Source organism: Oculina patagonica, unplaced genomic scaffold (assembly GCF_052425735.1).
Source record: "Oculina patagonica isolate OP01 unplaced genomic scaffold, crgOcupat unplaced5, whole genome shotgun sequence".
Classification (NCBI taxonomy): domain Eukaryota; kingdom Metazoa; phylum Cnidaria; class Anthozoa; order Scleractinia; family Oculinidae; genus Oculina; species Oculina patagonica.
Window position 1 is genome coordinate 130,001 of NW_027558361.1, and position 15,798 is coordinate 145,798.

Genomic DNA, 15,798 nt, shown 5'->3' on the forward strand with positions numbered 1-15,798 from the left:
AAGAACTTGCTGCAGTGCAAGAAAGTGCATTTATGGCAAAGATTAGAGAAATTTAGGACTGTAGCGCCAAAACAATCAATAAACGGTTACAAAACGTGTTTTCGGAGTAATTTCAGCTAGGCATTTCCCGATTATGCTAGTAAAACTGGCATTTAATACTCTTAGCAATGCTCGTTTTTTGCTTAAAAAATGACCAAATTATGCTCATTTTTCAAAATTATGTTCTTTTGGGTTTTTTGGAGTAAAATGATCGTTTTTATTATCCGTATGTAATGCACTAACAAGACGCATTTACTTTACCTTAGAACGCGATAGCATAGCACTTAATAATATTAATTCGGACAGTATTCTAAGTTTCTACCACGTGACTACTGGCTTAAGTAAGATTTAATATTAAAATCAAACACCTGTCATTAATTACATAATCCAAATCTTATTTTTGATCCAGTTCTCATTTGTAATGACATCAGGTCCAAAAATTACTCTGTTGTTTTTAAGTTTATGTTAGCTATACGGACATATTAGGGCTCGAACTGACTGCCAAGGGGGTGGTGCGACGGAAACTGTAGCTTGTGTTCAAAATGAATAATCAAATATCAAGCGAAGATCTAATTCTTCACCGAAGCTCTTCTCTTGCGGATGAGACATATTCGCTTGGCAGCACTTTTACCCTGCAAGACCGAGTGGAGGCGATTGAACACTCCAGCGAAGAATTTTACGAAAGGGTGAGTAAAGGAACTAAGTTGTACGAAGAAAAACATGTTTCCCAAAAACTCGAAGAGAACAGCGTCTTTAAGCCGCATTTGGCATACATTTACCTTTTAAAACCATTATTTCTTTCGTTTCTTCATAGACACAAACATTAATTAATATTAATTAATGACAAATAATGTCCAACGTAATCAAAAGTTTCATAAGACGTTTTGATGCTTTGCCACGCATTTCAATGAAGTGTCCAAATAGATTTTATTTTAGAAACTAAGGAATAAGCATTAACTGAGGGTAAAAAGCCCCTACATATCTTTGCTATCTCTGAATGAATTGTACATTTCAAATTAATCTCTGATTGCACTAAAAGGCCATTTTATATAAACACTACTACAATACGCCGCACGTTTGAGGTTTTATAAGTCTTCTATATTAATTAAAACGTTCTTCTCGTTCACGCCCTGATAAATGAGTTTTATTGATATGCTTAGAACGTCGTAATATCAAAAAATTTCTCCCATCTATTTCCACTCATAAATCTGCTAAAACAAATTAAATTTATTCCCTACGGCATTTAAAGAGAAATAGTTTTTTTTAATTAATAACGTTATTTTATGGAGGGAAAAAATGTTTAAAAAAATGATACCGGCGTCTAGTAACACAGATTTTGCACAAATACATCTTCTTCGGTGGTTTTTGTAAATATATTCTACTGACAAGGCGATCAAAACTAGTTCTTTCTGAACATTCCATACTTTATATTTATATGGTAATTTCTTTTTTTTTAATTACTTGTTTTTCATCAGTCCCCGGAACTAAATAGATGTCTGTACGAGAAATGCCTTTGTTCTCCCAAGTATTGGCTCGTAATACGCGCTGCTTACGAATACCATGTCAAATTTTGTTTATTTAAATATACGAAGCCTTTTATAATTAAAAAAAAAATGATTTGTCGTACCAGCCGATAGTTCTTTAGCCTGGCTCTTAATTATGTCTGCGCCCGAGGTGAAATGACAATAGAAAACTCCATGAGGCTTCCGCTAGGAAGAAAAGTAATCAATGATATTTATAAGGTTAGGCAAGAAAAGAAATGATTACAAGACGCAAAGCAATGGATTTAGTTCGCCTCGAGATTTTAAAGTGTTATGGTAAACTAAGCGCTGCCCAGTATCTACTGGCACTTTTTGTTGACACTTCAATATTACATTGTAGCCCAAGGCAATATGATAATGGAATTATCCAGGGGGGTTTCGCTAGAAAGACATTCAACTTTATTCCATAGGTCAGGCAAGAAATGAGAGAAAAAGGAATTGAAAGGAACCAAGCAATGGATTCAGTTCGTCTCCAGAGATTAATAGATGTATGTGATACCAAAGAAAGCACTGCGCTTTATCTGCTGGAAGATTGGAATTATGAGCCACAGGTAATAAGAGGACATTTACTTCACGATTCAGTATTAAGTCTCGAAGCAATGATGCCCTCACTTCGTACACTTGCCGTGAAAATAATCAGGGAACATTTTGGTGTGTCAATGGTTTAACTACGAGGGTTGACGTTTCTATGGCAATCATGTTTTAAAAGGGTGTTTCACCGTTTCCTGATGTTTTCAGCTTAATTTCCTGTTTAAATGACATTTTGTTTTGCTTTGTTATTTTTTTTTTTTTTCAATGTAAAGCATTCCAAAATCTTATCAGTTTTTCATCCTTATCGTTTCGATTTTTTACTTATTCTGGAGATTTTCTTACATATTTTAAAAACTTTTTAATCCAAGATGCATAGGCGTACGGGCACCTTCGGACCTAGGGGGGCGGAGACCTTATTGCCCGAAAAAAAAAAATGGCATGAATGGAAAGCCTTATAAAGAGGAATATATAAAGGACGACAGACCGTTTATTGAAATAGTTGTGTACAAACCTTGCCTGTTTGCTTAAAGGAAACGATAGTTCTTTAATTAATGTCAAGGCGTTGTCCGAAGGTGTCAATGTACTGAAACGCTCAAGCTATGGAAAAGCTGATTGCAACTGAATCAAACTGAGGGGTCACGAAGAATTTGCGACAAAATCGAACATAATTATAGCAATTTGCGAGAGGAAACGAAAGCAGATGAATGAGGAATTTGGACTTTTGAACCACAAAGTTCCAGTAATTTTTCTGGTGACGTAATTCGTTTCGATTGTAATGTTGAGATTAGTCCGCTTATTTTCTATTTTTTCTCAAAGCTTGTTGCCCGAATTCTTAGCATTTTGCCCGAAAAATTTCGGCACTGGGGGGGCTGCAGCCCCCCTCGTTCCCCCGCCTCGTATGCCTATGCCAAGATGGCGGAGTTCATAAAACGTGTGTTTGATTTGATATGACGCACAATAATTGAAAAGTGATTGCTACTAAAATGAACATATTTGGATGCTTTTCAATCCAAGGTTGATTACTACAGTGTTGACACAATCGAAGATACAAAGTAAGAACCCTTTCAACGCTGACCTGTAGATAGTTAAGTTTGTAATCTAGTTCCTACTTGTCAATTATTTTACATGTAATTAAATAAATACTCGCGAAATAAGGAAAAATGCAATTTACATCTTGTGGTCACTCCTTGGAAACAAATTTGGGGAGACCTTGATGTTCGCCAGGGGATTCTTTAAGTATTATATATAAAAAGAGACGTCACTTTTAGGCGGTCAAAAAACACGATGTGATGTTTCTACAACACTGACCTCCTACCCCCCCCCCCCCTCCCTCCAAAAGAAAACTTTCTCCAATGAAGCTATCAATTTTCCCTTAAACTGGCCAATGTGATCGTGAAAAACATTTTTCACAGCAGGGAAACGCACGAAAGATATAACTTCATTTCGATTGGTAAGAAGAGTATTCACGTCGCTGGAGGCCACGTATAAATATTGGTGGTTTGCATTAAACCAAGCTAGAAGGACAAAGTATCTTACCAGGCGGGCTCTTAACAGCTGGTCTGTTACACAGGGTCGTTTAAAGACTATTAAAATCTTTCACCGTTTGACTACTCACAGACACATGATTGTGTTTATGTGCGGGTAATTGTCAAATAATAAAATTTCATTTTTTAGGTTAACCCTCGGACGTACAAGCAAACTCATACCCCCATCATCGTACAGAGGGGGGGGGGGGGGTGGATGAAACCCCTCCCCGGAGTTTTCGTTATATTAAGGCGTAGCGAAATTATTTTTCTCTGAAAAGAAAGCCCTTAGCCTACTCTACAAAATGACATAATTTTAATTGGCTGTGACGTCATAAGAGCCGCCATCTTGGATCCGCCATCTTGGATTTCAACATTTTCTTAGACAGTCACAAAATAACGGAAATTGATGCAAAATCAAGCGAGAATGCTTATGGAATGTAAAAATAAACAAATCTTGCACTTCTGTTTTAAAAAAACTGGAAAAAATCAAGAAAAAATGTTAAAAATGACGATTTTTGGCAAGACCTGCTTGTATTTATGACGTTGCCATGGCAACGTCATATACCATGGGCACATGGTTGACATATCAAAATTTCCACAAAGGATGAATGAGCAGCTACCGAAAGTTTCAGCATTGTAGGGTAAATGCTTTTTTTCAAAATTTGGGAAAAACCTTACGGAGGGGGGGGGGGGTGGCATTCACCCCCCTCCTTGTACGTCCGAGGGTTAATTAATGGTAACAACAGTTTACTTTGTTAGGTTTGTAGATTCCTTAAAATCCTGTGTGATTCAGGAGTTAATTTAAAAGAGGTTGAAGATTATCTCCACAACACTCCATTACACATAGCTGCGACCAAGAACTACGTCTCGCTGGCAAAGTTTTTGATTGACAGTTATCCCAGCATGCTTGTGGCTACAAACGGTCAGGGCGAACTTCCGGTTGAAACTGCGATAAAAAACGGTCAAGATGACGTGGCTGCATTCCTAATAAGGAGAATGGATCACAGAAGGTTGGTAGGGCGAGTGTTTACTTAAAACTTCGGATTCATTCAAACTTTTCTCTCAAGTACAATGGGTTATCACGGCTTTCGACGCCATCTTAACGGGTAGGCAACGCGGTGAGAAATTACAGTGTTTGTATGGGAATCCAACGGCAAATATCTTTTACAAAAATTGAATTCTGGACGACTCCATTCATCGCTGTTTACTGCTGTTCTTCGTACCTCAGTCCGAGATTTCCAGCCTATTCCATCAATTTCTCTCTCTACTGTACGCCTACAGCTGGTTTTTAGTCTCCCTTTTCTTATTCTATCTTTGGGTGCCCAGGTCATCCTTATGTTGCAGTTGTTTGGTTTTTATAGTACTTACTTTGAAATATGTACAATTCAAGTAATTGCGCGCTGTGATTACAGTGAAGACAATAATTCTTTTTATTTCTCTAGAGTTGGAGACTTGTTCAGGGCCAAACAGCAAAGAAGAGCTCCAATTAGCCTAGTGAAACTGACGGAAGAGCTTAAAATGCAGGTGTGGAACTATTCATGGAAAGTGTCTGGTAAACAGTTGCTAGCGGTTGATCACTGATCGACGAACTGATGATAACACAAAGAAACAAAAGATATCTGCGATAAATTCTTTGAACATGCAGACTTAGTACCGTTAATTAACGCATATATCAAAAGCACTAGCTGACAAACCATGCTGTCGGTTTACGGTTAAACTTAAGCTTCTTTCAAGGTTACGCTAAGAAATAGCTTCATAAGTCTTTTATTCATTGATAGTTTGCGATAAAACAATCCATTTTTTAAACGGAAATTAATGTTTTAGGTCATTTTACTATCGAAAACTGTTGAAATTACCGTAGATTGTTTCAGTGTACTCGACGTTTTTCTTTATTCATATTATCGGCAGAAAACCATCGTTGCCGTGTTAGATTGTCTCATTTCTCCTCGCTGGCCCCATCCACCATGCCTGCCGTCAGACATTGTCCCGTGCCTGTCATGGGAACAGCTTCAGGACACGCCCACTCACTTTCAAGTGACTTATGACATCCTGGAGAGTGACGTCAACGGCAGATTCCCGGATGATGCTGAATACGAGTACACGCCCAAGTCTTGTTACTACAATTTGGCGAAGCATTGCCAACAGACTCTCAACAAGGTAGATTAGAAAATGGCGGCTCTCTGTCAATGATTAATACAGAGTAAAAGAAGAAAGAAGACAGTAAGGACAACGTCAATTAAAAATAAATTTATGTTTCTCCTTCGAAGTTCATGATAATCATGATTCATATTTTGATTTAATTTCTTCTATCACTGTCAGAGCTATCCCAAAATGAATTGAAATTGAAGGCGGTGTTTAATTCGCACAAGAAACTAAAAAAGTATTGGCGTTGTAGTTCACGTTCTCAGTAAAGGCAGAAATTGGTAATTCCGCATTGTCATTTTACACAGGAAAGAAAATTCGGTTTCTCTTGTGGTTTGCTCAAGCTCTCTAATGTATTAAGAAGGCAAAAAAGAAGGAAGAAGAAGAAGGCTAACATGTCTAACTGAAACACCAAACGAGAACTCGTAAAAAATGGCATGGCTTTTGCAGTGAAAATCGTTCAAGTTTTTTCTTGTTTCTACGTGTTTTAATTTTTTTCTTACAGGAAATTTTAAATCACTTTGTGATTAAGTTGTAAACAAAAAGAAAATGGGGAAAATATGCTGCGTTTTGGTTCAGGTACGGTAGGATTTTTATTCTTGTCTGGCTAACTCTTTCACAAGAGAACAACTTTATAAATTAAAGTCCGCAAATGATCCCAAAGTCAAGTCTTAGCAATTACATTATGAGATGAGTAACAATAAAGTTGAAAGGAGTTTTGTGGTCATTATATTTTTACTAAATATATCTAAAAGATCACGAATTCAAGGATTTGTTTAACAGACCTGTGTTTCTATAAAGACAAATTAAACGTATCTTGCATTAAGTTGATATCCCTGATATTACTATGCAGAACGAGGCCATACTCTTTGATCATGACGTCATATGGGGATTTTAAATCCGACATCTTGGATTTCACTGTTTTCTTAGGAAGTCAGATACAATGCATTCCAATAAAATATGAAAAAAGTACCTGCCATTAAGGCGAATGTCAAGTTGGTTTTAATTAAGCTAAAACTGCATATTGAAATCTGGTTATCGATTTTCGATTGATTCCCGTAAAAGATGAATGAACGCTTTCTGAAATTTCAAACACCAAAAAGGTAATCTTCTTATATTTCAAATTTGCAAGAAGAAAATATCTCGAGAGAGTTTCATCCACTCCTCTCCTCTCCCTCTTTGTACGTTCCCAGCGATTTAATAACTGTTCCTATTATTAAATTGACAGGTTCCGAGGATTGAATTACTTGATTTTCCTGGCTTTTCTCTGCACCGATCTTATGATGGCTGCCACATCACAGGGCTTCCAGTACCTTAAGACGTCAAGTTTCTTTAAATTTGTTGAAGTGTGGGTTATCGCCATGACATTATGGTTTCTATTTGATGAGCTTTTCGAACTAAAAAGGTAATTTTTTTCTAATTGAAATAGAATCTTAGTGCTGAAAATATAATCACTAACAAATTAAAGCATCTATTTAAATTGGTATGCACACTTTTCCCGTTCTAGCCTAGACTTTCACGGACACGTAATTCTAGTTACAAAGCGAGGGTAGATTATTTCAAAGGTATTTGAAGTAGATGGTATGCTTTTTTTTAATTCGTTTTTAAGGTAAAAAATATGCGCGAGTAAAAGGCGTGATGCAACCTTCTGGGTGAAGAAGAGCTACACCTAAATTACAGGAAACTAGTATCAAGTTCCTATAAAAATTTCTTGGATGTCGGGATCAAAGGGTAGGTGTTATTTTCTTTCCACTTCAGAGAACCACTGGCCTACATCAAAGATGTCTTTAACTACTTGGATCTGTCAGGATATTTTCTAATTCTGGCGACGTACTTAATCAGATTTTCTGGAAACAATGCACAGTGGACTTTTGCTTCCTTGGCAATTTTGATCAATTTTATAGGCGTCTTTAAATACTCAGGTGTAGATCGGTAAGTAGGAAGTATTTTTCAAACTTTTCACTTTCTTCTACTTTTATTGCTCGATTTATGTTGTAAACGAAACAGCCTTATGGGATTAAACAAGCTTTTTACAGCTCGACGAATGCTAGAAAGGAATTTTTTTTTCCTTGATTAAAACATCTTTTCAGACCGTCTACCTCCTATTGCACTGCACTACTTAAGCCTTTAAGTAAAAATTGTGTGTTTCGTGCGATTATTTAATAGAAAAGTACAATCTTCACTGACCACAAATCAAACTAAATTTATAAATCTATAATTTCGAAGATTTTATAGAGTCATTGATGTAATTAGAACTGTTCTACCTGTACGTAATGAAGCGCCTAACCCGGGTTTGTGATAACCTAAACGCTTTGACTTATTTACAGAAACATCGGTTTGTACATAAAATGCCTTGGTAAGGTCGTTTACAAGGACATTCCAAGATTTCTGGTCGTGTTTACAGTAATTTTGGTGACATTTTCAACTTCGTTCTACATAGCTGTCAGAGCACATAAAGGCACCTCCACAGAAACAGTACTCGACGACAGGTTAGTAAGACAAATGCCGGCTGTGCTACGCGTTTGAGGTAGAGCCGTTTACAATTTAGTGTCGAAAGCAATTATGTTAGTCTTACTTTTACTGTGCCTTGTGATTGGTTTAAAAAAGCTCACACTTCCTTCTTTGAACCAATAAAACACAAATCCAAAACCAGTAACGGCTTGGTCTCGTACCTCTTCCCACGCGGAGCGCCCGTTATGTGCTTTTTTGCTACGGTTTCCCGCTGGCACGTTTTACTGTGTATGACTCTATCAACATGTATTTCTAGTTGCTCTCTCACTCTTTTTGGTTTTACGACACTCGATTGAAAACCGCTAAATAACTGGTTTATCTAAAGAAGCCGTAAAAATTCAACGACGCACGAAGGCATACAGTCTTATTTTAATCTCGTATGGCTACTGGAAAACACCATAGAAATTTGTTATTGTTGCTGTTGTTTTGTTTTAGCACGCTCAGAAATGAAATTTCGTGCACTACTAATGTAGGATGTGTGATGGTTGCTGGTATCATGACTTGGCTCGAAGGCACGTCCATTGTTCGCAACTTGTCAGAAGTTGGGTGAGTTCAACCATCATTAAAATAAAACTATTGAGTGTCAGTTTGTTCATTATCACTTTCAAAGCAACACAAAAGTCCTGGGCAAACACGACATGTCAACTTCAAACCATAAGGAAACACGTCGCTGCAGTCAACTAGATCTTGATAGTCATCATCATCATCATCAGCACCATCATCATCATGTTACGAAATATCTTTGACTATAATGTCACATGTGTTAATAAATTTTTACCTAATTGAAGAAACGTTGGCCATGTGAAAAACATAAACCTGAACGATATGACACAATGGTATTCTGGGTAGACAGCCTTGCTTAGCTTATTAATATTCCTTTTATTGATAATCAAAAAAATTGCTTTCTTTTAAAGCCTTAAGAGCGTGAGATATTCAACCTGTCATATTGTTATGTTCATACTGTCAAAGAAGACGTTTATTTTTTCCCGATTTCCCAGTGAACATTTGGGTTGCATCGTTCATGGTTTATGCCTTTCATGGGTCAAGGATTCTTCAATCAGATGTATTCACTCATAACAAACTGTTCAATTGCATTGTGCTTTAAGTTTCTTGACCACGTTTTCGTGCCATTTTGTTGTACCTTTGTAACGATTACTTATTCTTGAGCAGAAGAACAGGTCATTCTTAAATTTGCATTTTCGCTTCTAATCTAGATGGCTAGGAGCAGTGCTCATCGTCTTATTCATGATGAGTGTAACAATTATTTTGCTGAACATCCTGATCGCTCAACTCTCGCTGACTTACGAGTTGGTCCAAGAAGAGTCATTACATTCTTTCACTGCGCTAAGAATGCAGGCTGTGGCAATCGTTGAGTGGCAGAGCAGGTTTAAATTTTGGGTGAGTTCAATATCGTAAAAATAGATAGGAAGTGCCGTTTTTAGCTGTAAGTTTTATAACCTTATTTAATCGATGTGGAAACTTGACATATGAAGAATACCTTACTGTATGACTGTATTTCGAAACTCCAGCGAAACCTGCGTGTATATATATTATACCTCTGGTGGTCGACCTCTCCGAGTGTCTGGCGGAGTCCACTAGTGTGCTCGGAGTAAACAGCGGAACTCCGGTGGGTTCCGATCACATATCGAAATTCTAGTCAGTATGTATGGAACCCATACTAATTTAGACCTCACTCCTCCCGACCAAACACAACAATAACAACTTTAACAACAACAACAAATTTTATCGGCAGAATTCTCTGAGATTTACTCCACTCCAGGATAACGATTGTATCAAAATTGCGAGCTGCGAGCTTAAACTATAATCCAACTCTCAGTTCGCACTAAGCCTTCTCAGCAATTCTTGAAGCCCCGAGCGTAAAATCAAAGGAAATGAAATGAAGCGCAAACAACAAAACAAAGACGTGCAGTTTCCTTGCCCTCTACTCTTTTTTTCCCTTCTTAGTTTTTTGTTTTAGAAGTGAGTTTCCTACAGTAGTGAGTTCCTTAGTGAGTTCCCTATAGTTCCTTAGAGAGTTCTCTAGTAGTGAGTTCCCTAGTAGTGTGTTTCCTATAGTAGTGAGTCTTCCTAGTAGTGAGTTCCCAAGTAGTGAGTTCCTTAGTGAGTTCCCTAGTAGTGAGTTCCTTAGTGAGTTCCCTTGTAGTGAGTTCCCTTGTAGTGAGTTCCCCTGTAGTGAGTTCCCTTGTAGTGAGTTCTCTAGTAGTGAGTTCCTTAGTGAGTTCCCTTGTAGTGAGTTCCTTAGTGAGTTCCCTTGTAGTGAGTTCCCTAGTAGTGAGTTCCTTAGTGATTTCCCTAGTAGTGAGTTCCCTAGTATTGAGTTCCCTAGTAGTGAGTTCCTTAGTGAGTTCCCTTGTAGTGAGTTCCCTGATAGTGAGTTCCCTAGTAGTGAGTTCCCTAGTAGTGAGTTCCCTGGTAGTGAGTTCCCTAGTAGTGAGTTCCTTAGTGAGTTCCCTTGTAGTGAGTTCCCTAGTAGTGAGTTCCCTAATAGTGAGTTCCTTAGTGAGTTCCTTAGTAGTGAGTTCCCTAGTGGTGAATTCCCTAGTAGTGAGTTCCCTAGTAGTGAGTTCCTTAGTGAGTTCCCTAATAGTGAGTTCCTTAGTGAGTTCCTTAGTGAGTTCCCTAGTAGTGAGTTCCCTAGTAGTGAGTTCCCTAGTAGTGATTTCCCTAGTAGTGAGTTCCCTAGCAGTGAGTTCCCTATAGTAGTGAGTTCCTTAGTGAGTTCCCCTGTAGTGAGTTCCCTAGTAGTGAGTTCCTCAGTGAGTTCCCTAGTAGTGAGTTCCTTAGTGAGTTCCCTTGTAGTGAGTTCCCTAGTAGTGAGTTCCCTAATAGTGAGTTCCCCTGTAGTGAGTTCCCTTGTAGTGAGTTCCCTAGTAGTGAGTTCCCTAGTAGTGATTTCCGTAGTAGTGAGTTCCCTAGTAGTGAGTTCCCTATAGTAGTGAGTTCCTTAGTGAGTTCCCCTTTAGTGAGTTCCCTTGTAGTGAGTTCCCTAGTAGTGATTTCCCTAGTAGTGAGTTCCCTATTAGTGAGTTCCCTATAGTAGTGAGTTCCTTAGTGAGTTCCCCTGTAGTGAGTTCCCTAGTAGTGAGTTCCCTAGTGGTGAATTCCCTAGTAGTGAGTTCCTTAGTGAGTTCCCTTGTAGTGAGTTCCCTAGTAGTGAGTTCCCTAATAGTTAGTTCCTTAGTGAGTTCCTTAGTAGTGAGTTCCCTAGTGGTGAATTCCCTAGTAGTGAGTTCCCTAGTAGTGAGTTCCTTTGTGAGTTCCCTAATAGTGAGTTCCTTAGTGAGTTCCTTAGTAGTGAATTCCCTAGTGGTGAATTCCCTAGTAGTGAGTTCCCTAGTAGTGAGTTCCTTAGTGAGTTCCCTAATAGTGAGTTCCTTAGTGAGTTCCTTAGTAGTGAGTTCCCTAGTAGTGAGTTCCCTAGTGGTGAATTCCCTAGTAGTGAGTTCCTTAGTGAGTTCCTTAGAAGTGAGTTCCCTAGTAGTGAGTTCCTTAGTGAGTTCCCTTGTAGTGAGTTCCCTAGTAGTGAGTTCCCTAATAGTGAGTTCCTTAGTGAGTTCCTTAGTAGTGAGTTCCCTAGTGGTGAATTCCCTAGTAGTGAGTTCCCTAGTAGTGAGTTTCTTAGTGAGTTCCCTATAGTAGTGAGTTCCTTAGTGGTGAGTTCCCTTATAGTAGTGAGTTCCTTAGTGAGTTCCCTATAGTAGTGATTTCCTTAGTCAGTTCCAAATAGTAGTGGGTTCCTTAGTAAGTTTCCTAGTAGTAAGTTCCTTTGCCCCGCAATGGAGTGTAAAGGAGTTTGCCCCCGCAGACAAAACATCCTTGGCCCTGAATAAGCCTAGTGAAGTTATTTTTAATATAGTCTCGCATCTATGTGTCTTATGTAATATATTGATGTTTCAATATAGAACAAAATAGGTGTTGCTTATTAATTTTACTGGTACTAAAGCGGTAAAGAAACACGAAAATTAAAGTTACATGGATATCTGTCTTTGGTTTTGAACTTAACGAGGGAAATATTGTTTGAGGCATACCTCTAGTATTGGCGGAAGGAGCAAAATCTGGTTGTAACCTCTTCCATTGAAGCCGTCGGCTGTCTCGTGATAAACTTTATCGAAAATGATTTCATTTCAGAACATTCGCAAGAAGTATTATGTTCCTGGAGAATTAAAGACACGTGAAGAAGTTGAAGGTGAAAAATAACCCGTTTAGTTTATCATTGAAAATATTATTCGAAGCATCTTTTTCATTAACGGCCACGCAGCGGAAAGTCACCGGTTGTTCAAAGGATGGATAACGCTATCCACCGGATAAATCACCATTTAAACAATGTCGAGGAACTATCGGCTGATAGTTGCCCCGCGAAAATTTGATGTTCTCAAAACAAATATTAGCCCGAGAATCAAAACGTCGAGGGCTAAATTATGCTAGTTTTAAGAACATCAAATTTCCAAGGGGCAACTACCACACCAATAGTTCCGGGACTGAAACGCTCTATTGTTTTTTATTGTTCACCATTAAATTTTCTTCCGTGTGCCTATTCAAAAACGAGCATCGTGAATTATTTTTTACTTCTCAGGATAACAAACTCAATTGAAAGCCGAAATGTAACAAAGGAGCAACACCAGACAAGAAACCCACGAAATGCAGTGAATTTCGGTGTTATTTTTTTTGTCTGCAGGCATGCTTGTTTACAAAACATTTTACGGGTGGGCACTATCCATCCGGGCATTTTCCTCGAACGGGGACTATTTTAACAATAGAGTGTTTCCGTCGAGGAACTATCGGCTGATAGTCGTCCCGCGGAGATTTGATGTTCTTAAAACAAATATTATTTTCAAACAGTCACGTGCGGGCACTATCGATCCGATAGTGCACAAATCGTTACGGGGAAGCTCCTCCCTTTTTATATACGATTTAGACAGAAAAGGTACCCCTTTCGGCAAAACGAGCCAGCAAATTGTAGCCTGAAAATAGGCTTACGTTTAACATCCAGGAATGCATTTTGACTCTTTAGAAATGATGAAAGAGTACAGAAAGAGTGCAGACCTGCCACCACCCATGCCTGAAGAGCTATGGCAAACTCAAGAAAGAGCCGATGCCATGAGGGCAAACTTAAACCAGGAACAACGGTAAGATATTCTTACTACAACCACAGACGAAAGGTTTCCCGTCTCCGTACCCAGGCGCCCCTCCGTGATTTGAATGTGGTGCGCATGGAGTTGTCGTACTTGCATTGTTCATACCCTCCTAACCATCAAGCACCATGTTCTTTGTTCTCGCCCTTCACTCCGCTGAATAACTGCAGGAACGCCGGCCCGGGGACCAGGCAAAACTCTTGGTGCACTTCTTTCTGAATATGTTTGTCCCAAATCAGGGTATCTACAAATTGAAATTTGCCACGTTATTGAAAATTTTCATGGCCCAGGTTAATGCCATCATATCTTAAAACAGGAATCAACCTTCCACGCTGCAAATCGAGGCTGTATCAAAGCTATACTAGGAGATCTTTATTGAGGCAGGCTGAACTAGCCTAAAGACAGCCGCGCCCAGATGGTACGCCAATTTGTTGAAATACAGAAGAAGAATAGATGTTGTTACCGTTTTAATGAGATTGCCTCGTACTGATAACAGAATGACCGATTTGATTTCAAAGAAACGAATTGCTTGCGTTCACTCATAATATGCATACACATAGGTTAAGACTTTATTTTCAGAGAGTAACAGTTAACAGTTAACATGAGTTACTGATGACTCTGTGGCCCTCTATCAAACAGAAAAATATAAAAAGTTAAAGATTACAAAAAAATATAGAGTGTAAAATAATTCTGCAAATATTGCATATAGCTTTAAAATTTCAAGCAAACTATTGTTTGCAACTTTAGTTTTTTGTTTATTTATATTACGTTTAATACAATAGGCCATTTCCGAGTTACCCTTTGCCTCTGTTTTAAAACGAGTCTACATGCAAAACCATTCATATGAAAATGAGTTTCACCCAAAGATCAGTTTTCATGTAAATCAAGCTCATTTTCATTTGAATGGTTTCGCACGTACACTCGTTTTGAAACGGAGGCAAAGGGTAAGTCGGAAATGGTCTGTACACTGTGGCCTTCTGTCGAATAGAAGAAAATAAAAAGTTAAAAATTACAAAAAATATATGCAGAATAATATAGTATAAAATAACTATACAACTACCGCTACAATCCCGGAGAAAACGGTCGAGACACTTTGCTAATTTTGGTACTACAGCTCAGGTTTGTCAATCCCCCCTCCCCTATTTCAATGTTAACAATGTTGCCGTTTTATGGAAACAAACCTGGTGAATTTCAAACCTCATTAAATGACATTGAGTGGAGGGAGAGGAGGATAAAATGTTTTTCACAAGCTTGCCAGGCAAGATATCGCGAAAAATCTGTGAAATGCGATTGTCTCAACTGGTTTTGTCCTGGATTGTCGATATCACTTTGATATTTCAAGCAAGCTAGAGTTTGTAACTACAATATAATCATCAAGGCATAAGTACGTTTTCTGATTATTAAAAAATGTTTATATAATTGTGTTACGCATAATACTAGGGACCCAAAAAACTTTACAGATGTTTATATTTATACTGTGCCAGTTTTTTGTTTTTTGTTCAAGGTTCTGACAGTCAACTTTCTCTAAAACGCACACCGTCGGGACCGGCTCCAACTGTCCGTTTGAAGAGAAGTGTCCGTCTTATAGGGAGTTTAGTTACAGTAAAATAAGTGACAAACTACAGGGACGGGACCAACACCAGGTGTCGGTCTTAAAGAGGTGCCCGTTAAGGGAGAGTTGATTGAATTTTTTTTAATGTTTATACGTCGAACACGGCATACCAAAGCTTAATGTGCACATGACTCGAAATTTTTGTCCCCATTTTTGCTTTTAAAATTTAGGTATTATTTGATCGAATTCTGGTATTAAAACTTCCATAGAAGCGTTTTTAGTATTTTTCCTGCCGGATCAAAGTTGAGCGTTTTTGCCCAACAATATGCGACAATTTCTCGCGCGGCCAAAATTCTTCGGTGACGTCATCAGTTGTGTAGATTGCGACTCGAAACCACTGTTCGACCACTAAGAACTCAACTTCTCCCTTGTCGTTTACACAACCGATGACAACACAGCTCTGTTATTCGTTCCCAGGCTTTTCCCCCAAATTTTGCCTAAAATATCGCATTTTAAAATGTGTTCTTGAAACGTTGTGACCTATTTTTTTTTTTTTTCGCTGAAATGCTTCTCATAACATTTATTTTATGATGTAAGAAAAAAAAAAAACGGGGGACGAAGATTTCGAGTCGTGTGCACTTTAACTATCGCGTTTCTCTGTTGTGGAAGTCAGTCTCTTACAAACAAGAGTCTATATAAAACTAGGTGTACACTGAAGGCTAGAGAGAGTTATTGCTGACGTCGTTTTTAAGCAGTTAAAATTATTCAGGTCTCAAGAGCTAGAGCTGAGAGAACGGCATAAG

At 38.3% G+C, this 15,798-nt stretch overlaps 1 pseudogene across 1 annotated transcript; it reads left to right on the forward strand.

Annotated features, from left to right (window-relative positions):
- The first annotated feature begins 449 nt into the window (after positions 1 to 449).
- On the forward strand, positions 450 to 14,222 carry LOC144640817 (uncharacterized; annotated as a pseudogene). The gene is made up of 14 exons (XR_013568445.1): positions 450 to 725; positions 1,991 to 2,131; positions 4,397 to 4,647; positions 5,080 to 5,161; positions 5,546 to 5,794; positions 6,285 to 6,358; positions 7,008 to 7,184; positions 7,538 to 7,711; positions 8,107 to 8,268; positions 8,726 to 8,836; positions 9,505 to 9,688; positions 12,440 to 12,497; positions 13,323 to 13,437; positions 13,760 to 14,222. The product of XR_013568445.1 is annotated as an uncharacterized LOC144640817 (transcript).
- The last annotated feature ends 1,576 nt before the right edge of the window (positions 14,223 to 15,798 follow it).